General features: G+C 40.4%; 1 protein-coding gene and 1 pseudogene across 1 annotated transcript in view; one reads left to right on the forward strand and one right to left on the reverse strand.

The window, feature by feature from the left end:
- The window catches only part of BMPR1A (bone morphogenetic protein receptor, type IA), a 169355-nt gene that overhangs the window by 51912 nt on the left and 91384 nt on the right, over nucleotides 1–26059 (reverse strand). The gene's annotated exons all lie outside the window — the stretch shown is intronic.
- Nucleotides 14640–16457, forward strand: LOC105550478 (annotated as a pseudogene).

Genomic DNA, 26059 nt, shown 5'->3' on the forward strand with positions numbered 1-26059 from the left:
TTAAAGGTTAAATTATTATTTTAATTTTACAGATGAAGAAACAGGCAGGTCGACTTTAAGGAACTTATCAAAGCTCACACAACAGGTAAGTAGAGTCATAATTAATATCAAGGAGGTCTGATTCCAGATTCTACATGTTAACAACTATCCTATACTTCCCTGCCTGATTTTATATATATTATATAATGTAAATACACATTTTAAACTATTTAGGAAAGCCCGGTACACAGTAGGTGCTAAATAGAAGTTCCCTCCTCTAATCCATGTTTATAACACACTTGCCAACCTGGCAAAGGAAGCCACTGACAGGTGCTATCCATGACAATGCAATCTGCAAGAAATTTTTATAGACAAAAAAAGCTGTGATCACTTGTATGGAGAACAGCCATCAAATCTTCCCTGACTACGAGCTCAACACACATTGGTATTGATGACGACTGCCAAGACATGCATGCAGTCTGAGAATGAAGGGAAATGCTGCAGTAATCAAAGAGGACAACCATCTTACTTTATTCCACCTGGCCAGGCCTCCTAAGCACTTGAGAGAATGACAGGAATGCAAAGGACATAGCAACCACTCCACTTGAGATACAACCAAAGGAACCCAGGGGTTTTGCTCACAGAGTACATAAGGAATAAAGTTTGAGTGCACCTTTGTCAAAGACATGACCAACGTGATAGAAAGGGAGACTGGACTAAATTTTTTTTTTTTTTTTTTTTTTGAGGTAGGGTCTTACTCTGTTGCCAAGGCTGAAGTGCAGAGGTACAATCTCAGCTCACTGCCTCCTGGGCTCCAGGCAATCCTCCCACCTTAGCCTCCTGAGTAGCTGGGACCACAAGCACATCTCACCAAGCCTGGCTAATTTTGTGTTTTCTGCAGAGATGGGGTTTTGCCATGTTGCCCAAGCTGGTCTTGAACTCCTGGACTCAAGCAATCCACCCACCTAAACCTCCCAAAGTGCTGGGATTACAGGCGTGAGCCATTAAGCCCGGCCCTAGACTAAATAATCTATGTTATCCCTTCCAACGTTGGAGTCCTGTGGAAACAGTGTTCTTACCATTGAATTATTAAGGTACTCACTAAATGTTTATTGTCTGTACTATGCATGATTCTGTATCAGATACCAAGAATACACTGTTTAGAGCCAAACAGTCCCAGCCTTCATGGAGTTCAGAGTCATTAAACAAAACAATTAAGATACTCAAGACACCAAACAAGAAAACACAAATGATACACAATCATAACTCGTGGTCAAAGGAAGAAAAGTGCCAGGTCCTGAAGGAATAGGGGCAGTGATCCCCCTCTAATCCAGATGGAGGGGAAAGGGAATCAATGCTGAGAAGCAACCTTTAAGTTGAGATCTGAAAAATAAAGAGTCAGCCAGGCAAAGAAAGAGGGGATGTTCTAAGCACAGGGAACACCCTGGGGAAAGATCTTGAGGGAGAGAAAAGCAAAGAGAGAACGATGTCTGAAATGTTGAGAATAAGAGATAGTGTAGTGGGAAATGAGGGTGAAGAGGCAGAGAAGACAAAGACCAGATCAGGCAAGGGCATATGAAGGACTTGGGATTTAAGCCTAAGTGGGCATCATCTGAATTCTATGTAATGGACTGGAGGCGATAATGGCAAAAGCAAACAGATCAGTAAGCAGAATATTGTGAAAATTTAGGAGAATGACAATGGTGGTTAAGATTAGGGCAGAATCCATGTGCAGATGGGTGAATTAAAAAAAAAAAAAAGGATAGGTGGCAGTGGTCTAGTGGATGGACTCATGCTATACTTCAAAAATAATTTTTGGCTGGCTATGTGGCTCACACCTGTAATCTCAGCACTTTGGAAGACTGAGGCGGGAGAATCACTTGAGGTCTGGAGTTCAACACCAGCCTGGGAAACACTACAAGACCTCATCTGTACAAAAAACTTAAAAAAATTAGCTGGGCATGGTGGTGCATACCTGTAGTTCCAGACACTAGGGAGGCTGAGGTGGGAGGATCTCTTCAACCCAGGGGTTCAAGGCTGCAGTGAGCTTTGATTATGCCACTGCACTCCAGCCTGGGCAACAGAATGAGGCTTGTCTCAAAAAAAACTCAGCGGTACTTAGCAATGGATTAAATGTAGGGTAAGGGAAAGTGAGGTGTCAAAGAAGATTCCCACATCTGTGGCATGAACAGTTACTGAAACAGGAATAAGTGATTTTGACAGGAGTGAAGAGATCAAAGGTTCAAATTTAGAGATCTGAGATTACCCAAAGGGAACGTGTAATGGGCATTTGGTTCTGAAACTTACAGGACACATTTGGGGCTGAACATACAAACTGGTTATGCCAAAAGCACGGTGATATTCAGCTACGACTCTGGGTAAGATGGCCTTCCAAGAGAGTGACTAGAGGGGAGGGCCCCAGAACACCATTCGTCTAAAAACTCTATTAATAAAGGCATTAACACCACATACATTGATGTGGTATTCACTCATAAAATAATAAAATATAAATAATTTTTTAAAATCAGCTCCAGTATTTATTTGCTGTGTGATTTTGGGGAATTACTTAAGATATCCAGGTCTCCGTTTCCTTCGCCACAAAATAGAGATATTACTAACTCCTTTGAGTTAGTAATATTACATCTCAGTAAACATTTCAACAAATAGATGTAATTATTAATAACTGAGCACTTCTCCTTTGTCTCATATTAACTGTTTCTATAATCACATAGCAAAATATTAATCTTATTTTTCAACAATTTTTTTTTTTTTTTGAGACAGAGTTTCGCTCTTGTTGCCCAGACTGGAGTGCAATGGCGTGATCTCGGCTCACCGCAACCTCCACCTCCTGGGTTCAAGCAATTCTCCTGCCTCAGCATCCCGAGTAGCTGGGATTACAGGCACGCGCCATCATGCCCGGCTAATTTTTGTATTACTAGTAGAGACGAAGTTTGTCCATGTTGGTCAGGCTGGTCTCAAACTTCCAACCTCAGGTGATCCTCCCGCCTCTGCCTCCCAAAGTGCTGGGATTATAGGCGTGAGCCACCACGCCCAGCCTTTTTTTTTTTTTTTTTTTTTGAGACAAAGTCTTGCTCTCTTGCCCAGGCTGGACTGCAGTGGTGCAACCTCTGCTCACTGCAACCTTCACCTCATGGGTTCAAACGATTCTCCTGCTTCAGCCTCGGAGTAGCTGGGACTACAGGTACGCACCACCATGCCCAACTAATTTTTCTATTTTCAGTAGAGACAGGGTTTCGCCATGTTGGCCAGGTTGGTCTTGAACTCCTGACCTCAGGCGATCCATCCACCTCGGCCTCCCAAAGTGCTGGGATTACAGGTGTGAGCCACCGTGCCCGGTTGCAATCATTCTTAAAATTATATAACGTCTAACGATAAAACATTTTTTAATTCCTAAATGATTCATCGGAATTTTTACATTAAATTGAAAATATCTTGCAACGTGAAGAAAATGAGGAGATGCACATATTTGACATGCAGCATAATCAAAATTTTTAAATCATGCTGCCATTTAAAAGCTATTGAATAGTCAGACAAAATAGGCATCTAAATAAATTTACTTCCCCTTGCTATATACACAGACTGGTACCATTTCTTTACAGGAAAATAACATTAAGGCAGAATTACTCAAATATAAATAATTTCTTTTTTAAGTAAAAGATTTTAAGGCTTCTCAAACAGCAAGACAACTGAACCAACAGTGCAATTGGAACTTTAAAAAAAAAAAAAAAAACCAGGAAAAGGCTGAAGTCAGCTGAAAAAACAGACTAAAGTCATTCTTTCCTCTTCCCGTTAAGCCCCCCACCCTTGATTTTCACTTTCTAGTAGAGAAGTTTGGGAATTTCCAACAAGCTGGCCAGCAGCCAATTCCATAAAATAGCAAGGAGAAAACTCCCCTTTCCAGGGGTCCCTCCCCCCAGGCAGCTCCAGGCGCCGGGTCTGACAAGCTTTCTGAGAAGGAATAGACTCACTGCAGACTTCCTGGCTCCAAGGCCATTGTTCGCATGGCTGCTCTGCTCCTGATCCAGGGCCTGGATTAGCATAAGAATATCATCTTTTCCCTTAACAAGCAACTCATCCATTCCTTCCCGATCTCTACACTCCTCCCCATCAATTCTTAGAAGAATACACACTTGTACAACCGAAGCAACATCACTCGCAGTTATTTACATCAGTGTAGAAAACAATATCCCCCAAATCTAAACATAAACCCTGAAGAAAATAACTTGCTTAAAGAGTTGTCTGAGTGCATCTGAGGTAATACACAGAAATCTTACTGAAATGCCTGCCTTGGCATCCACGCTGTCAGATCTTGCTATGGGTAAGATATTCATAACAGGGTCTTTTAGAAAGTTTTACAATAATGCCCGTGGGCCAGGACCAAAGAAAGCCAACCACGCAACTTAAGTGATGACCTAAAATAGGGATAGGGAAGTTCCACTGTATAACACTTCCACCGTCATGTCTCCATCACTTTGAGCTTACCAATTTCATTGCCACCCCTGATATGACTTTCCAACTCCACCTTTCCCCCATGCTCAATTATTAATTAATAATCAAAACAAGCCCATATTTAACCTTCATATTTCTGTTCAACTGTCCCTGCCCAATCAAATCCTTCACTTTTCTTCTGTGCCAAGATAGTTTCCCCAACACAAGTATAAACTCTTCCAGGACCAGAGAATCAAGACAATCTAGTATAGCATTATATATAGTTGATGTTAGTTGATGCATTTGTGTGTTTTATATCCTTCACCAGGACCTCAATATAGATGCAAAAGAAATGTTTCCAGGTTTCTGAAACATTCTTCAAATAGATAATCTGTTTTCAAAACATCATTCAACCTTGTACTACAAAAAACATCATTCAACCTTGTACTACAAATTCCCTAATCTAGTTTCTCCAAAGTTTTTTGTTTGTATAACTGTATTAAACAACAACAAAAATCTTACAATTACAACTAGATTGAACTATACAGCAATCTTCGGCATATCTGTACTTTGAAGACATTCGTAATGTTTGTCAGTTGTTTATTTAAGAGGCCTAGGTGTTACTCTTCTGTTTCTCCTCTAGAATACGCACACATGACTAAAAACAGGTGAAGTGAATCAGTTATTACAGAACTGTCTGGAAGGGGAGAGGGTTTGGTCACCCCATAGGCATACTATGGGTACAAGTTGAGTACTCCTTATCAGAAATGCTTGGGACCAGAAGCGTTTTGGATTTTTGATTTTTTAAATTTGTAATATTTGCACTATCTATACTTACTGGTTCAGCAACTCGAATCCAAAACTGTGAAATCCAGAACACCCCAATGAGCATTTCCTTTGAGCGTCATGTCGACACTCAAAAAGCTTCACGTTTTATAGCATTTCAGATTTCAGATTTTTGGATTAGGGATGCTCAACCTGTACTGGTAAATTGAATAGGGAGAAAAGAGTTTAATGTGGTGGTAAAGAGTTCAGAGTCTAGCATAAAACAGATGATCAAGGTCTTTTGTGCAGATTAAATCAGAGAAACTCAGGTATGTGGTGGTATTTAATGGTACCTGTTTAGCATCCTATCATCACTGTGATTTTTATAACTTACAAATTAGTTTTACATGCATTATCCCATCTCTTTGATCCTTACAGTAAGTAAAATCATTCCTACTTACAGAGAAAGGATAGGTTCAGGGAGATAAATAACTTGCTGAATTCCATGCAGCTAGTATATATGACAAACTAACACCCAGGTTTTCTAATCCAAAGTGCAGCATTTTGTCGGGTATACCATGAGCACATATGTTAAATGAGAAAGTCGAAGTTATTTTTTATTGAACTCTGTAAGATCTTTTTTCATCTTTGTAACTCTGCAAAAAAAAAAAAAAAAAGTGAAGCACAAAGTTAAGAAACTTGCCCAAGTTGGCCAGGCATGGTGGCTCATGAGGTCAGGCACTGGAGAGCAGCCTGGCCAACATAGTGAAAACCCTGTCTCTACTAAAAATACAAAGAATTAGCCAGGCGTGGTAGCGGGCACCTGTAAACCCAGCTACTCAGGAGGCTGAGGCAGGAGAATCCCTTGAACCCGAGAGGTAGAAACTGCGGTGAGTCGAGATCGCACCACTGCACTCCAGCTCAGGTGACAGTGCGAGACTCTGTCTCAAAAAAAAGAAAGAAAGAAAGAAAAAGAAAGAAACTTGCCCAAATTAACACAACCAGTAAGTGGCAGGTTTGCTGCTGACAAAGCCCAAATTCCACTTGTTACTGCATGTTAAGGCGCTGGCAGGAAAGTAATGAGATTAAAAAACAGAAAGTACTGTGTTCCTTTTTACACTGTTGCTTTTCAGCCAAAAAAAAAAAAAGGCCCCTCTTCTATCTATAGACTCTGCTTTCTGACGCTGGAGCTGGGATGCTGCTGACAATATGTCCTTCACCAGCTGGCTCCTGGAGAGGCTCTGCCAACTGGGGAACTAGAGAAAGCTGGAAGAGGGGAGAAGGGACTTTCTTTTCCCCGATTTGGTTCGCTGTTCCTGTCAATTACCTGAATGCCACTGGCATTCAACTGGCAGCAGCAATGTACACTCTCTGCTTCCTTCCACACTCCCAGAATCAACCCCATGGAATCCTTTTAGGCCCAGTGGTGCCTACTCCTCAGGGTCTCAGTCCCAGCTCCTCAAAAACCCCACTTTGCACTCCCCTCAGGCAACAGCAGTGGCTGGGTTACCACCCCCTCCTAAGAGGATCTAAAAAATGCAGGTGACTTTTTGGTTGGAATAATGTCTAGGATATGACAGGACATACGGTTTGACCAGGGACCAGGATAGAAAACACAATGTGCAGGGACAATCCTTCAAAATAAAGAACTGTCTTAACCAAATGCTAACAGTACTCTCCTTGTTGAGAAACACTGGTTCTTGTTTTGTGGGGGCAGGAGAAGGTAATTTTTCTTCGTCAACTGCTTGGTCAATTTGTAGAGAAACACTAATTCTGGCCTAGTATATATAACTATCATACTTATTATTATCTAATAATATAACCATTATTATCTAATGGTTTCTTTGTAGTTCCAGCTGGTCAAGTGGCAACAATATTAAATCTCTAAGAAGAAAAATTATCTTGATCAAACTAATGTCCGAATACAACTTTACTTTTTCCCTTCCCACCTGACCGCTTTAAAGAGGAATTGTTTTTGCTGTGTTAACCATGGTGCTTGTACAATGCAAAAGCAATTTTAAAAAATCAATCATTTATTTCCACTTATGTATCTATTTAAATTTTTTTTTTTTAATTCAGGATGCAAAGATTTCCCCTAAGATCTCAGGAGTAGAGGCTCCTACGCTAGGCATATTCTATCTTCCACACCACAAAAAGTTCAGGGGTGAGCTGGTCTAACAGTCTCAGGACTTTCACGGGCCCTGCAGTGACAAAGTCACTCTTCTCAGATTCAATATGAATAAGGCAGTCCCAGAAACTGCTGGCAGCTATGTTGGGCCCAGAAGGAGAACCAGAAGGCAGAGCCAGGAGACTGAAAGAAGCCAGATCCCGGGAGACATCGATGAGCTGCTCAAGCAATCTTGTCTGAAGCCTGAATTACTTTGGGACTCTTCAGTTAAGAGCCAATAAATTCCATTTTTAAGGTCAGAGACAGTTAATTTTTCTGTTACAACCAAAAATATTCCAGCTAATATAGCTAATAGGAGGATTAAAGAGAAAGGCACACTTGAGTATTCTGGGTCAGATTAGCATAAAATTAGCAATTCTGAATAAAGGCAAATAAATGTCTTATCAGAAAAGATACTTGCTAACATCTTAAAAGAAGACACAGGCTGCTATAAGGGCTATTTTTAAGACAACTCGGGCCTGCACAGTGGCTCTCGCCTGTAATCCCAGCACTTTGGGAAGCTGAGGCAGGCAGATCACTTGAGGCAGGGAGTTCGAGACCAGCCTGGCCAACACGGTGAAACCCCATCTCCACTAAAAATACAGAAATTAGCTGGGCATGGTGGTGGGTGCCTGTAATCCCAGCTACCTGAGGCCAAGGCAGGACAACTGCTTGAACCTGGGAGGTGGAGGCTGCAGTAAGCTGAGATTGTGCCACTGCATTCCAGCCTGGGCAACAAAGCGAGACTCTGTCTCAAAGGAAAAAAAAAAAAATTCAGCTCAAATAGTATAAAAATTGACTTAACAATGTTACCAGCAACTATACAATTTGTCACTTATCTTTCCTTGCCTCTTCCCTCCCAAATTTGCTAGATCCTACGTCTTTCCCACCTCCGTTAACAGCCTCTTTACTTGGTGTAAAATCTTAAAGTCCCAGGTCTAAAATCTTTTTTTATTTTTATTTTTAGAATATCACTACATAGATATAACCAGGCCTAAAATCTCAAGTCATTCTTGACAAATTCCTCTTTCCTTCTCGCATTCCATTTCCTATCTGTCATCAAATCCACTGGTTCCACCTGCAGAATCTATCCAGAACCCATCCCCACACCTAGCACTCCTCTTCTTTCTGGCTGTTTCTTTCTCTTTAGCATTTGTCATGCTATATAATTTGATATAATTTACTCTGTATTTTATTGCCTGCCACCTGCTCCAGAATATATGCTCCATGAGGCCAGGAGGGTTAGTCTGTTTCACTCACTTTAAATTTTTAGCACCCAGAACAGTGCTTAGCACATAGTCAATACTAAATAAATATTTGTTGAGAGAATGACTGAATAGAGCAGAAGCAATTAAAATGTTATGCCAATTCCTTTTACTTTTATATACAAACTAGACTTTCCCAAAAGAGCAGTACAGTGGATAAACTATCCCATTTCCTTATCTCAACACAATTGAAATGATATAAAAACCACACCACTTCCTTTTGCTCACTTCCATCCCTGACTTGTGTCAAGATCCGGAGAAGAGAAAGTTTCCACTGTTTTCATGGATATCCTCAAGTTTGAGATATAAATTAAAAGGGCTTAAGAAAGGCTTGTAAAAGTAAACACCACGTCCCCAAATCTAAAATGTTGCTTAAGGCAAACAATGGCTTGGGTTATGCTTTTACAGTACCACATGTTATACCAAGTTAAATAATTATGGAAATAATTACAGACAAAAAGAAAATGCAGTCTTTCTTTGGTACAAACAATGTGGTCTGACAAAGGGAACTTCAAAGCATGATCTAAATTCAACTGCAAACTTTCAGTATGTAAACACCACACTGAAGGTTCAAAGGTAGTATGTGTATGTAAAATTTAAGTCTCTAACTGCCCTGAATAAGGGCAGAAGGTGTTAAAATAGATTTTAACAATTCTTCCTTGACAAGCATGACCAAAAAAGGATAGCATAGAAAACTAAAATCTTACAAACCCGTAGGTTTAAGAAAGAACTCCCTCAAGATGACAGATTCCTGCTATATGCACGTGAAGTTCATGAACTTGGGAACCTAGGAAGAGTTTCTCTCCTTGGAAACGAAATATCTGTACTTCATTTTCTTTATTCTGCGTTAGAACATCTTTTCAGGTTGAAACGTACTGGTTTAGGATGTTGTAAGAAGTTCTAGGCCGGGTGTAGTGGCTCATGCCTGTAATCCCAGCAAGCTGGGAGGCCGAGGCAGGCAGATCATGAGGTCAGGAGATCGAGAATCCTGGCTAACATAGTGAAACCCCGTCTCTACTAAAAATACAAAAAATTAGCCGGGCGAGGTGGCAGGCACCTGTAGTCCCAGCTACTCGGGAGGCTGAGGCAGGAGAATGGCATGAACTCAGGAGGCGGAGCTTGCAGTGAGCTGAGATGGTGCCACTGCACTCCAGCCTGGGCGACAGAACAAGACTCCGCCTTAAAAAAAAAAAAAAAAAAAAGGTAGTTCTATGGCATGAGATGGATTTGACATTTACTTGCCCTTGCTTTCCTTTTAGCATCTTTTTTTTTTTTTTTTGGATATCGAGTCTCACTCTGTTGCCCAGGCTGTAGTGCAATGGCACAATCTCGGCTCACTGCAATCTCTGCCTCCCAGATTCAAGCAATTCTCCTGCCTCAGCCTCCTAAGTAGCTGGGACTACAGGTGCACGCCACCACATTTGACTTATTTTTGTATTTTTAGTAGAGACAGGGTTTCACCATGTTGGCCAGGCTGGTTTCGAACTCTTGATCTCAGGTGATCCACCAGCCTCAGCCTCCCAAAGTGTTGGAATTACAGGCGTGAGCCATGGCACCCGGCCCCATTTAGCATCTTTCTTTAAGCCCAGGTACCTTTCTGATTTTTTCCTGGAATTTCTAGTTTAAACACACATCAACTTGCCTTTCATTTCAAAGAAAGGATTGTAAGTGACATAACAGCATTGCCTTATATATTGTTAAACTTTCAATAGATATATAAAAACTTCACTGTTTTTATATGTATAATGCTTTAATTTTGTTCACATAACACTGTGAAGTATTTCCATGATGGATACTTGCAGTTCTTCTTAATTCATTTTCATTGTTATCTAGTGTTTTATCCTGTGAATACCTTATGGCCATATTTGCCCATTCTCTTGTTGATGAACATTTTCTTCTTAAAGATGAGGTCTTGCCATGCTGGTCTAGGCTGGAGTGCAGGAGCTATTCACAGGTGCAATCAGATTGCACTGCCTCAGTCTCCCAAGTAGTCCCAACTACAGGTGCACACCACGGTGCACAACCATGTTGATGGATATTTTAGATTATTTCCTTAGTATAAGCAATGCAGCAATAAATAAACTTGAAGAGATGCTTTTGTTGTTGTTTGGGCAGATAAAACTGTAGGTTAGATTTGCAGAAGTGGGATTCTAGGTCTAACAGCGGTTTTGGTTTTTTTGAACAATACAGGTTGGAACCACATGGGTCAACTTATAAGCAAATTCTTTTGTTTGTTTGTTTGTTTTTTTGAGATGAGTCTCACTCTGTCGTCCAGGCTGGAGTGCAGTGGTGCAATCTTGGCTCATCTCAACCTCCGCCTCCTGGGTTCAAGATATTTTCCTGCCTCAGCCTCCCAAGTAGCTAGGACTACAGGCACATGCCAGCAAGTCTGGTTAATTTTTATATTTTTAGTAGAGACGGGGTTGGCCAGGCTGGTCTCGAACTCCTGACCTCAGGTGATCCACCTGCCTCAGCCTCCCAAAGTGCTGGGATTACAGGCATGAGCCACCGCTCCCGGCCTCTTCTTTTCAATAAGTATAACAATGTCTTCATAATGCAAGCAAACATGGGCTGAAAATACAGTATTTAGCTGGGCACTGGTGGCTCACACCTGTAACCCCAGCACTCTGAGAGGCCAAGGCAGGAGGATCACTTGAGCCCAGGAGTTTGAGACCAGCCTGAGCAACGTAGCAAGACCCCATCTCCATATTTAAAAAAATAATAATAAAAGAAAATAGATGATTCACTTTGTCTTTGGTGCCTTTGTCTTACATTTAAGTCTTTAATCCATTTAGAGCTTATTTTTGTATATGGTGAAAGACAGGGGTGCAGTTTCACTCTGCATATGTATATCCAGTTTTCCCAGCACCATTTATTGAAGACTGTCTTTTTCCCAAAGCATGTTCTTGGCACCTTTGCCAGCTGGCTATAAATATGTGGATTTATTTCTAGGTTCTCTATTCTGTTCAATTGGTCTATTGTCTGGTTTTATGCTAGTACCATGCTGTTTGATTACTAGAGCTTTGCAGTATATCTTGTAGTCTGGTAGTGTGATGCCTCTAGCTTTGTCCTTTTGGCTCAGAACTGCTTTGGCATTTGCAGTCCTTTGTGGTCCCATATTAATTTTAGGATTGTTTTTTCTATTTCTGTGAAGACTGTCACTCGTATTTTGATAGGGACTGCATTGAATCTATAGCTTGCTCTTCATAGTATGGTCATTTTCACAGTATTAATTCTTCAAATCCTTGAAAATGGATGTCTTTCCATTTTTTGTGCCTGCTTCAATTTCCTTCATCAGTGTTTTATGGTTTTCCTTGTAGAGATTTTTCAACTCCTTGGTCAAATGTATTTCGTTTTTTGGTAGCTTTTGTATATGGATTACTCTCTTCTTTTTCTGCTAGTTCATTATTGATGTATAGAAACACTACTAATTTTTGTATATTGATTTTGTATTCTGCAACCTTACTAAATTCATTTATCAGTTCTAAGAGTTTTATGGTGAAGCTTTTAGGGTCTTCTACATATATGAGCGTGGCGATTCGACTTCCTCCTTTCCAATTTAGATGCCCTTTCTTTCTTTCTCTTGCCTAATTGCTCTAGCGAGGACTTCCAGTCTTCATGTTTCATTATATCATTTTGCAATTCCAAATGTAAAACACTGATATAAGCACAATTTTAAAATACTGAAGAACAAAAGAATACGTTTAACAAATAGAAAGATAAATCATATTAGGTACAGAAAGCCTAAATATTAGGTATGTCAACTGTTCCTAAATTATAAATTTAATGAAAGTCTTTATCACATTAAGGAAGTTCCCTTCTTAGTTTGCTGAGAGGTTTCATCATGGAGTTAAATTTCATCAAGTGCTTTTGCTTCATCTAGTGATATGATCACAGAGTTTTTCTCCTTCAATGTACAAATGAATAAATAAATTAATACTAATTCATATTAAGAACTTTCTTGAATAAACCATCGGTGGTGGTTTTTCTTTTTTTTTTCTTTTTTTCTGAGACAGAGTCTCGCTCTGTCACCCAGGCTGGAGTGCAGCGGCCGGATCTCAGCTCACTGCAAGCTCCGCCTCCCAGGTTTACGCCATTCTCCTGCCTCAGCCTCCCAAGTAGCTGGGACTACAGGCGCCCGCCACCTCACCTGGCTAGTTTTTTGTCTTTTTAGTAGAGACGGGGTTTCACCGTGTTAGCCAGGATGGTCTCGATCTACTGACCTCGTGATCCACCTGTCTCGGCCTCCCAAAGCACTGGGATTACAGGCTTGAGCCACCGCGCCCAGCCTGTGGTGGTTTATACACATGTCCACAAATTCCTTCATACTCTTCTTTTTAAGAGGTGGAAACTAATTCCTTTGAGTATGGGTTAAACTGAGTGACTTCCTTCTAACAAACAGGATAAAGAAATACCACAGGCTCCTGCCTGTAGTAACAGCACTTTGGGAGGAATAGGCAGGAGGACTGCTTGAGACCAAGAGTTTGAGACCAGCCTGGTCAACATAGCAAGACCCCATCTCAATTTAACTCATCTCAATTTAATTAAAAAAAGAAAAGAAAAGAAAAGAAAAAGTAATGACTAGGTCCTTAAAAGGCACTGCAGCTTTCTCCTTGCTTTTTCTGGATCACTAGTTCTGGAGAAAGCCAGCTGTCACAGTGTGAGGACACTCAAGGAGCCTATGAGTAGGCCCATGGGGTGAAGAACTGAGGCCTCCTGCCAAACGCCATGTGAGTGTGCCACCTTGGAAGTGTATTCTCCCTGAGTCAGGCTTTCAGATGACTGTAGCCCCGGCTGACTTCCTGACTGCAACCTTGTGAGACATAAAGATTAGAACCACATCCAGCTAGGCTACTCCTGAATTCTTGTAAGTTAAGGTTTCACGTCATTAAGTTTTTGGATAAACTGTTATGAAGCAATGATAATTAACATGCTATTCTTGGATTCCTGAGATAATTTCAATTTGTCATTATTGTATAATAAATAAAGTATTCAGTCTTTGACCCTAGTTCTTGGGAGAGAACCTCTTAATTCATGGAATTTCCTTGGTAGGAGGAGTGCCTTTGTTACTCACGAGCCTCACGGATCATTCCTGAGATTATGCTAACAAGATGACTCAGAAAGGGGTCTGCTCACCAGAAAGGCCACCATGTGTAGAAGGATGGCGTTTGAGCCAGCTAAGCCTCTAAGGAAGAAAGGAGAGAACACTGAAGGTTTGAGTTCAATCACACGGCAAATTATTCCATTACACCTACATATAACATCTCCATACACCATGGCTCAGGTAGGCTTCCTGATTGGTGAGCATACTGATGTGTCAAGAGGGTGACACACCATGATTCCAGGAGAAGAGAGCACAGAAGCTCCGTGTTAGGAACCCTCCCAGTTCCCTGTATCTCATTTGGCTGGTCCTGATCTGTATTCTTCATAATTGAAGTGTAACTTAAGTATACCGCTTTCCCAAGTTCAGTCAGTCACTTTATAAATTATCAAACTTGAGGGGATTCATGGGAACCCCCAGATTTGCAGCCAGTTCATTGGAAGCACAGGTGGTCTGGGGACCACCAAACTTTTAACTGGTACTTGCAGCAAGGGCAGTCTCGTTGGGAACTGCGCCCTTAAACCTGTGGAGTCTCAGGCAGACTGTGGAGTCTCAGTCAGAACTGTATTACAGTCAGCACTGTAGACATGAGATATATACATATAAAATATTTAAACATACTACTGGACTTGTTTTGCTTCTATCGTGTTAGATTTTACATAAGCAAGATTGGCCAATAATTTATTTCATATTAGCCACGCTTGGTTTTGGTATCAAGGTTATACTAGTCACAATAAACTGAGGAACTTTCCTTAATTTGCTATTCTCTGGAACAGCGTGTGTAAATGTGGACATACCTACGACCTGGATAGCTGAAAAGAATTCACCCTTAAGATAATCTGGGCCAGGTAGGGAGATGGGGCCTTGAGGAGAGACTCTGGAGCTGGTCCCCACCCGCAGACTACTCTCCCCTATGGCTGACTGTGCTGGGCTGCGCAAGGCCAGGGCTCCCACCGTTCTCGAAATGCCACAGGTACTAAACAGACAAGTACTTTGAAACAAGAAGATGCTTCTAAAAGAGGAAGTTCATTACACTTGCTCACTACAATGATGTAGTGAATGAACGTTCTATTTGTCAAACTCTGTGGTTATCCTTTATGTCACAAGAAGCTGGGAATTAAATATAAAATTTCAAAACCAGTAAAGTCTATGATATTACTGAAAGAAAGTCTTTTTGCAGCAATTTTTGTTATTAAGCATCTGAGTTTTTTGAAGCACAAATTCCCAAAACTCCAGTATGGGGAGAGGCATCCTGATTTTCAACTATTAAAGGAAGGGCAAAGTGACCATTCTGGAAAAGAAGTACAATTATGCAGTAAAGCCATTAAAACATCAGATATAGACAATCCTAGCCACTTTGAAAAGCAATATGAATCTAGTTCTTCTAGCACTCATAATGACAGCAGCAGTGATAATGAGCAGACTTTGTTTCCTCCATTCTACCAGGAAACAGACCAAATTCAACAAGTATTAGACCACAGCTGCACCAAAAAAGCATAATGAAAAAGAAAGCTGATCTCAAAGCTAATGCCAAACACAAAGAACAGACAGTAGTGGATGTCACTGAGCAGTTAGGCAATTGCAAATTAGATACTGAGGAGAAAGCTGCTACATGTGAACTTCCTTTACAGAAAGTAAATACTCAAGAGTTCTTCAAAGAGTACTTTGCCTGAAAGATTAAAGCTTCAGAAAATTCTGAAAGTAAATACAGTAGGTCAGAAATAACTCTAGTAGGAGTTATTAAGTGCGGAGTTAATAAGTTATTAATAACTTAAGGAGTTATTAAGTTATTAATAAGAAAAGTGCGGGGCACTTTAACAGAAAATTTGCCAAATCAAACCAAGTTTCTAGGTCAGTCTCTAGTGCAGGTGTGTCCTGAAGTGGCAGAGAAACTTACTTAAAGTTTTGAAGGAGACTTTGGGTGGAAGACAGAAGAAACTTTGAGGTTTTTGTATGGTCAGAATTACGCTTCTGTGTGTCTGAAACCCGAAGCCTCTCTGGTTAAAGAACTTAGTGACGCCGGGTGTAGTGGCTCATGCCTGTAATGCCAGCACTCTGGGAGGCCAAGACAGGCGGATCACCTGATGTCAGGAGTTCCAGACCAGCCTGGCCAACATGGTGAAATCCCGTCTCTACTAAAAATATAATAATTAGCTGGGTGTGGTGGCAGGTGCCTATAATCCCAGCTACTTGGGAGGCTGAGGCAGAAGAATTGCTTGAATCCAAGAGGTGGAGGTTGCAATGAGTGGAGGTCACACCACTGCACTCCAGCCTGGGTGACAGAGCGAGACTCTGTCTCCAAAAAAAAAAAAAAAAAAAAGAACTTAATGACATAATCTTAGACCCAGATAGTCTCATTCCCCCTGCCTGGAAGGAGTCTCAACAGTTTGGATGAGTCTTTACCTTTTAGGGGCTCAGATACAGCCATTAAACCACTGACGAGAACTTGGAAAAAGAAACTGAAAAGTTAAATCTGAAGATCAGGGAGTTTTATAGAGGATGATATGTTTTGGATAAAGAAACCACCAAATCACAAGACTCAGAAGGGATACGTCTTAAACACAATGAGCTTTTCCAGGTCGTTAATATTTGGAAAACTGACCATAGCAAATCTTGGAGCAGGAAGGATACTGAAGAGATAATTGTTAAATTTTCAAGTAGTTTCTTTAGTCATTCTGCCTTTTGGTTTACAGTGCCATCTCCACGGCTGGCATTACTATTTTACAGGTAAGTTGAACTTTGCCCCTAGTAAACTTTCATAAATGTGCAATATTTTTTCTACTGTAAAAATAGCCTAAAATGGTGGGACCAAGTTTTCCCTAATTCTTCATATAATAAATGAAGTCTCTGAAGTGGCTTTTTTTTTTTCTTTAGAAAAAAAAAAAAGAAAAAGAAAAAGAAGAAAAGATCATCTGGGCCCAAGGTTTATCTCTAAGTGTATGAAAGTGGGTGGCTCTTTTAATTACAAATCCAATTTCTCTAACAGTTATAGAAATATCCAAGTTTTCTATTTAAGTCAATTTTTGTTGTTATAATTTTCTAGAAAATTGACATTTAAATTGTAAAATTTATTGGTATAAAGTGATTCAAGATTTTAAGACCTTCTTCTGTATCTTCCTTTTACATCCTCAGTATTATTTGTACTTTATATTTTTTCTTGATCAATCTTTCAAATAGTTTATTAGCCTTTTCATAAAAAACAACTTTCAGCTTGTTAATCCTCTTAAATGTATCTTCAAAAAAAAAATTCATCATTTCAAACCCCAATTCTATCACACTTATTATATAGAGGCTTGGATAAGTTTCTCTTTGTGCCTAAGTTTCCTCATCTGTAAAGTGCACATAATAACAATACCCCCCTCATATGGCTTTGGGAAGATTAAATGAGATAATCTTTGTGAAGAACATGGAACAGTGCTTGGAATAGAGTAAGAACTCTAGAAGTGTTAGCTTTTATCTGTATCATCTATTTTACGTCACTTGAATTTACTGCCTTGTTCTTTCCCTAACTTAGATTAGCTTATTAGTATTCAAATCTTCTTTTAAAATATGAATATTTAAGGCTTCAGGGTTTCACACAAGTTTTAGTATGTCCTAAGTTTCTTTTTTTTAAAAAATAAGGTCTTGTGCTCTGTAGCCCAGGTTGGAGAGTAATGGTGTGATCATGGCTCACTGCAGCCTCAACTTTCCAAGCTCAAGCAATCCTCCCACCTCAGCTTTCTGAGTAGAGGCTACAGGGGGACACCACAGTGCCGGGCTAATTTTTATTTTTTTTTGTAGAGGCGGGATCTCACTATGTTGCTCAGGCTGTTATTTTCTCTATTATTTTGTTCAAGGTGTTCACTAAATTGATTATTTTATATTTAATCTGTGGGATTTACCGAAGTGTGTTTTTAAATTTCCAAACGTGTATAGTTTGTTATTCATTTCCAACATCCACGCTTTCTTGCCAGAAAATATGGTTGATTTTATTTGAAATGTATAAGAACTTGCTGTATAGCCTAGTAAATAGTCACTTTCATAAAACACTCCATGTGTGCTTGAAAGAACATTTTTTTTTTTTTTAAAGAGTTGTAAGAGGTATTTCAGACTTTTCTTTTTTAAAGACAAGGTCTTGCTCTGTTGCCCAGACTGGACTGCAGTGATGTGATCACTGCTTATTGCAGCTTCCAACTCCTGGGCTCAAGCCATCCTCCCTCCTCAGCTTGCCCAGTACAGGCATCTGTCATCATGCCTAGCCCAGACTAACTTCTAAAACCAAATGACCTTGCCATTCTCTCTGCTTAAAAACCTAAAAAATATCCTCATTTCATAGGGTAAAATTAGTAACACAAGACTTTTTGTGATCTGACATCTGCTGAGGTCTCTACTACTGTCCTCCCCTCTCCTCCATACCCTTACGATGCTCCAACTCTACCAAAGTCAGTGCAGCCACTCTCCCTTCACAGGCATTCCTTCCCGGCTTCCACTCCTCTGCGCAGCCTTTGTGTCCTCGTTCTTTGCCAGAGTAACTACAATGTTCTCTTCAGGACTTGATCTGTGAGTTCCCTTGTGTATGCAATCCTCGATCCCAACTCATCAGGCTGCGTGAGGAGTCCCGTTCAACTTCTAGTACACCCAGCACACACCACAGCTGCTTCGCAGATCTTGAGCAATGTTCACTCAAAAATGACTTAATGATGACTTGGTTATGTGCCATATACTGACTATCCAACGGTAAATAAAACAGACATGACTCCTCCTCTTATAAAGCTTAGTCAGCTGATTTTTTCACTTATCTTGCAGCAATGTAATTGCCACTGTCTAGCACATTTCTAAGCAAAGGAATAAAAATGTTCAATAAATAAATTTAAGCAATAAAAAATAGTAATATCTTGCTAAGGGCAATATACTTGGGGAATTAAACCAACCATAAAACTACATAATGCACTCTTAACAGTTCTTTATAAGTATACTGGCATTTAAAAATGTATCTCTAGATCTTACAGTAACAGCCAGTTACTACTGACAGTGCTAGCTCAATAACTTCGTTCCCAAAATCACCATCCTTTTGTGATTTCTAGACATCAGAGAACAGAAATTTAGATTCACATCATAAAATGGAGGACCTTAATATACTTAAAACCACTCTTTCCAAAATATTTCTGGTTTGTTTCATACTTTGAATTAGCTTAAAACTTTCAACTATCATGAATAGTCGAGCACTAAGTTTACTGTTTTTTATATTATCACATAAGAAATCTAATAATATAAAGCTGTATTCACAATTAAGTCTTTCTCATATTGGTACTAAACAATGCACCTACTTTATGCAAAAAACATGAAAAAGAAGTTTTTATGTAAAAACTTTTTCTGAACATATAAGGGCTGTCTTTAAAAATTATGACCTCAAAAAGGAGAACTTTGGGCCAGGTGTGGTGGCTCATGCCTGCAATCCATCTCAGCACTTTGGCCGGCTGAGGTAGGAGGATCACTTGAGCCCAGGAGTTCAAGGCTGTGGTGAGCCATGATCTGCCACTGCACTCCAGCCTGGGCAACAGAGCAAGACCCTGTCTCAAAACAACACAACAACAACAACAACAAAACTGTGAGCTAAATTAAAGGACTAGTTCTAAAGACTAGGAAATGTTAAAATGGGTATAAGTAGACAACCTAATGAATTACACCCTCACTGGGCGGAGCTGGCTAGCTTGCAAGCTGGCTAGAAATGCAGAATCCCAGACTGTGCTGAATCAGAATCTTTTAACAAGACCCCCAGGTGACATGCACGTACACTAAATTTGAAAAGCACTAGATAAGACCACCTTTATTTAGCTGCTTAGTCTACCCTGTTTAATTTAAGCTTCCTGGAAATATTCACTAACTGAGTAATTAACTTTTTTTTTTCTGAAATGGAGTCTTGCTCTGTCACCCAGGCTGGAGTGCAGTGGCGCTGAGCACTGGGTGCGGAGCTCACTGCAACCTCCGCTTCCCAGGTTCAAGCCATTCTCCTGCCTCAGCCTCCCAAGGAGCTGGAATTACTGGCGTGCACTACTATGCCTGGCTAATTTTTGTATTTTTAGTAGAGACAGGGTTTCACCATGTTAGCCAGGCTGGTCTCAAACTCCTGACCTCAAGTGATCCACCCGCCTCGGCCTCCCAAAGTGCTGGGATTACAGGCATGAGCCACCGCACCCGGCCTGAGTAATGAATTTTTTTAACTTCCTCTCCCCTACTCTCCCCACCCCAAAAGAGAGCAAGATGCTTTCTGGATGCTTCGTAGTATTTACTTACTCACCCAACATATATTTATTGTTCATGCACTGCATTAGCTGCCATAAAGATAAACTATTACTTTTTAAATGGCACAGGTAAACTAATAAAATTCAGATGAGGAAAGGAAAGTTAAACTAATATTTACTGATATAAACTAATATTACTTACTATGAGGATGTGATACATAGGAGCAACACTCCCTGGTGTCTATTATTTGCCAGGCATTGTTCTACATGCTGCTCAAAATAACTTTCTGCAATCATTAAAGTCTCTATGTTATTCAATAAAGTGGACACTAACCATACGTGGCTACTTGGTAGCCAAAATACATGTGGCTAATGACAACCATATTGGATAGTGCAGTTCTAGAAGCTTATACTTACTACCTATCTGATTCACTGACCAATCCTGACAAGCCAGTGTAAATGTGGATCTAAGGCACAGAAGTTACTGGTAGACTATAAAAAATGGTATGACTAGTAACAGAGCACAGAAGCCACAGTTCAAATCCAAAGACATGGGAAAAGATTAATTCCAGGCAATGGGATCAGATAAGCCTTCATCAAAGTGTTGGCATCTAAGCTCACACTTGAATAATGGAAAGATTTCAACATACTAGGATGTGAGAGAGGCATTCCAGACTGGGAAATCCAGAGGCAAAAGCACAAAGTCAGAAAAGCATGGTAAAGATAAGGAATAGAGTGAGATCAGTAAGACTGAAAAACAGCATCACTATATAGTTTTATATTTGGTTTATCTTACCAATTACGATTTTTTCCTAAAGAACAAAGGAATAAAGAATGATTAAGTGTAGGCAGGAATTAATTCATAAGATTTTCAAATGCTAGTGTAAAGTAGCCTGAACTTAACTCAACAGACAAGGAGAAATCGCTGGAGGTTTCAGAGCAAAGAAGTGAGTGCACCATGGTTTAGAAAAATCACTCTTGAAGCATTACATGGGATGAAAGGGACAGGGTGAGGTAGATAAACCAAAGGGTAATTACAGTAGTTCACACGAGAAGTAACCATCCCAACCAAGAGGCAATGACAATAGAGAAGTGGAAGAAAACTATTATAGAGGTGGAGTTGACAGAATTTAGCAACTTCTAGATCTGATAGAAAGTAGAGATGCAGTTGTCACAGGTGGTTCCCAAATTTAAATCCTGGGTTGCTGGAAAGATTACAGACCATCAGGAGACAGAGGTGCAAGAAGCTTTTGAAAACATACAAGCAGCTGTAACTAAGGCTGAGAAAATAAACAAATGTGTTCCTACTGTTCCTAAACCCTCAGAAACAACAGAAAAATGTTTAAAAATAGAAGAATATTATGTGTAACCGAGATGGAAGACTAGAATGGGTACCAAAGGCAGGAAGAAAAGGTAGTATGTTAAAAGCAAAAATTATTAAATATATAACCAAAAAGTGGAGTTAATTTATAAAACTAAAATGCTGCCTCTTTGAAAAGACCCACGAAATATATCTAGAAAGGTCAATATCCCTAGGAAGTCTAAGCACAAAAATAAAGAAGAAACAAATAATATGAAGTACAAGGAGGCCTACCAAAAATAATTATAAATATTCAAGTATAACAGTATTAAATAATAGTTAACACTTAGAGCTCTATAGGCCAGGCACTGTTCTACATACTTCATATGTTAAATTCTTTAATCTTCACACTAACTTTATGAGACGGATATTCTCATTAGGCATAATTTTATAAGAATAAATCTGAAAATTAAGAATGTATGGACTGGGCGTGGTGGCTCACACCTGTAATCCCAGCACTTTGGGAGGTCAAGGCAGGTCAAGGCAGGTCAAGGCATTGAGGTCGGGAGTTTGAGACCAGCCTGACCAACACGATGAAACCCCGTCTCTACTATAACTACAAAAATTTAGCCAGGCGTGGTGGCAGGCACCTGTAGTCCCAGCTACTTGGGAGGCTGAGGCAGAATTGCTTGAACCTAGGAGGTAGAGGTTGCAGTGAGCCAAGATGGCACCACTGTACTCCAACTTGGTCAACAGATGGAGACTCTATCTCAAAAAAAAAAAAAAAAGTATGACTTTCTAGAAAGATATTAATACCAAAATTAACTCAACAGGGAATGTAATACATAGACCAATAACCTAAGAAACAGAGGGCCCCAAGATGGCAGTGGGATTGAGGTGAAGGAGGGTGGTGAGGAGGGCAATGGGGTGAAGGGTGGGGAAGAGGGACTGAAAGACTTTGGTGCATAGCGTTTAAAATTTTATACAGGAACTTATTGATAGGCTGCTTACATAATCTTTATACACACATACATATACGCATGTATGTATGTGACTATTTTTAAATAGAGATGGGGTCTCGAACTCCTGGCCTCAAGCAATTCTCTCACCTTAGCCTCCCAGAGTGTTGGCATCACAGGCATGAGCCGCCGTGCTTGGCCAATATATAATCTTATAAAAATAAAATAATCATTTTAAAAAGAGGCAATGAGGAAAAAGAAAAACAAAAGGGGCAATGAGATGTTCTCTATCCCCTGCCCTATAAAAGACAGAGCAGGGAAAGGAGAAAGAAAAGGAAGGAAGGAAGAATACATAAGATATAATCAGAGGTTAAACCGGAGTATCTGTGACACCGAGACTGGAAATTACCTTTCACAGTTGAAACTATCAGACAGTAGTGCAAGAGAGAAATTATTAGGCTGGAAGATAAAGTTAGGAATTGAAATGTAGTAACAGTATGAGGAGATGCTACTGAAAACCTTGTGGCATGCTCTCCCCACTATATCATACGGAGCTGGAAATTCACAAACCACCGTCTGCATCTAAAAGCACCCAAAATGGGCCAGGCGCAGCGGCTCATGTCTATAATCCCAGCACTTTGGAGGCCAAGGCAGGCAGATCACTTGAGGTCAGGAGTTCGAGACCAGCCTGGACAACATTGTGAAACCCCATCTCTACTAAAAATACAAAAATCAGCAGAAAGACAGAGTGAGATTCCACCTCTAAATAAATAAATATAAATAAAATTAAAGCACCCAAACTGGAGAAGAATCAAATAAGTAAACCAGAAGTAAATTCACTAAACTTAAATTAAGAAAAAAATAAACTTAAGAGAAGGAAGTCTGAATGGAAGAGAGTGGGACTAAACAGCCTCTTTTTCTGGAGTTGCAGAATAACCCAAAAGCCTGAAAACGAGGCCTGGATGACATTTCTGAGACCAGGAGTTCTAGGTTTCTCTACAGACGCAAGTGGATGTGTGGCTAATTTTTTTTTGCTTTGTCACCCAGGCTGAAGTGCAGTGGCGCAATCTCGGCTCACTGCAACTTCCACCTCCCGGGTTCATGACATTCTCCTACCTCAGCCTCCCAAGTAGCTGGGATTACAGGTGTGCACTACCACACCCGGCTGATTTTTGTATTAAAAGGGGCCAAAAAGGAAATAAGAGACCAGAAGCCTGGAGAAGAGGCACGCTGACAGCCCGAAGGAAGGGAATACAGAGTGCCAATCTTTATCTTATATGAATGCCCAACACAAGGCACCTCCCACAGAAGAGGCATTCAACTACACCCCAAGGACAGACAGGATGGCTCGTCAGTGCTGTCAGCCAGCTTCTTCCCAAGGCAGGAGTACCAGACCCGTCAGTGGAGCCTGTGGAGTGACTGAGAGGAAGGCTCTACATAGGCCCAACAGCATGGGCTCCTTCTTATGACAGGTGACCTAACTACTGCCACTGCCAAATGCCAACTAACAAGGAGGGTGCAGAACCAACACTCCAGATGCGGGCTTGCCTTCCCTGCCCAGAGAACACCCTACTGCCAGCACAACTGAGGGCTCTTAGAGCATTCTCATGTGAATGTCAAGGATGGAAATAAGAGCTCAGGACCAGCTGCAGTGGTGGAGATTTTAACCCTCTTGTTTTAGATATTTCTTTTAGTGATTATAATCAGTCACCACTCTGCAGGGTCAGTGACAGAGCAGATCTAATGGGGCATGAGGGAATCTCACTGGTAAAAGGAGCAGACCACAGCAGACCCTCATGGTGCTCTGCAGCTCACCCCTCTCCACACTGTGGCTCTGGTGGGCAGTTCTATGTGACACCCACAGCATGACTCAAGTGGGAGTGGAGGCACTGCTGTTTTGTTCCTTGGAGACTTTGCAAACCTAAGGGAGACTGCTCAACAGCATGGAGGTGCAAGCACAGACCTGCCCGAGTTAAAGCTCATGGAGCAACCTTCAAATAACAACAGGTGAAAGTTGGTACATGCATGTCTCAGGCTCCCTATCCTTTGGTGGGACAACAGTGAGGAACATTCAGAAGACACCCACAGGGCTGAAGCCCAGTTGCCCACAGTGGGAACTGGATCACCCACTTAATGAAACTTCACTCCCTTCTCTGTCTCACTTTTCCCGTTCTCTCACCTCTGCTTTTTGGTTCATCTCCCAAATAACCTATCAGCCGGTAAGTCTTTTTCTCAGGCTCTTCTTTCAAGGGAACATAAACTAAGTGGTAAAGTCAAGATTCAAACTGAAGTCCTCTGGCTACACTGCTGTGCTTTTAAACAGAGTATGCTGTGTCGGGCGCGGTGGCTCACTTTGTGAGGCCAAGGTGGGCAGATCACCTGAGGTCAGGTGTTCAAGACCAGCCTGGCTAACGTGGCAAAACCCCGTCTCTAGTAAAAATACAAAATTGGTCGAGCGTGGTGGCGGGTGCCTGTAATCCCAGCTACTCGGGAGGTTGAGGCAGAAGAATCACTTGAACCCGGGAGACAGCAGTCACAGTGAGCCAAGATCGTGCCATTGCACTCCAGCCTGCGCAACAAGAGCGAAACTCCGTATCAAAAAAAAAAAGATAATAGTTCAACACAAAGCCTGACTTAAAAACCAAAACAAAAAAACAAAACACAAATGCCTTCCTTCCTCAATAATGTAATGGCTTCCAGTTTTACACATGTATAATTATAAAACAATTAGTGACTATTTTCAATAAAGAGAGACTGTTTCTAAATATGGCTAAGTTCTAAATCAGTCATCAATTAAGAATTGGTAAAAATTTTAATAAATGCATTTTAAAAGCCAGTTTTCTATAATTAAGTAACTTACTGCCTTATTACACAATATTTCTCTAATGGACAGTACCATAATAATGCTTATCTGTTAATATGGAACCATCGAATTCTACTTAATGAATTTTTCACAGGTCCCCATTCCTCAACCAGTACTTCTATTAAAACGAGATATCATCCTTTGGTAATGGTATCAGAATTATACCTGTAGAAATACTTTAAACATTCTTAAATTTTACTGAATCTTACATAGCATTTAACATGACAGCAAAAGAGATAGAACTATGAACAGAACACTGTTTATTTCCTTAAAAATTGCTTTTGTAAAAGAGGTAATACTTTGCTTTTTTCGTAAAATCTCCCTTTGAATATGTTAAGCTGGAAAAAGAATGCGAAAAAAAACTTGTTGCATATAAGCAAATTAAGAGACCAACAGTACAGTAAAACATAAATTTTAACATTTCTCTACATTTAGAAAAGTAGGATCCAACTTATGTTAGCTATTAATGAGGCCAACATTATCCCCACCATCCAGGCTCAAAATTTGGGTAGCATCATCTCTTTCCAACATCTAGTCACACATCAGTGTCCCTTCTTCTGCCACAATACCTTTACCATTGAGTCTTTCTTTTCTATTTCCACAATCACCACCCTGATTGAATTCTGATCAACTCAAGCCTAACTACTACCACAATCTCCTCACTCAGCTCCCTACCTCCTCACTTCATTTCTCTAATGATGTATAGTTTATATATCACTGCTACAGTAATTTCCCTAAAAGAGCTTTCTTCACATCATACTTTCTACCCTTTCTAAGACCTTCAACACATTCCTACAAAAACATTCACTTTCTATCCATCCACTTTTCCAGAAATATCCTTTACCCATCTAAATTTAACTCATCTTTCAAAGCTCAGCTCACATAACCTCCTATGTTCTACCGGTGCTTCTCAGTTACAGGACCCTGACTAGAAGCAACAATTTACTCCTGTGGCATTCCTCACTTTTGCGTGGCAATGTTGGTTATCAT

This window comes from Mandrillus leucophaeus, unplaced genomic scaffold (genome assembly GCF_000951045.1).
Source record: "Mandrillus leucophaeus isolate KB7577 unplaced genomic scaffold, Mleu.le_1.0 Scaffold488, whole genome shotgun sequence".
NCBI lineage: Eukaryota > Metazoa > Chordata > Mammalia > Primates > Cercopithecidae > Mandrillus > Mandrillus leucophaeus.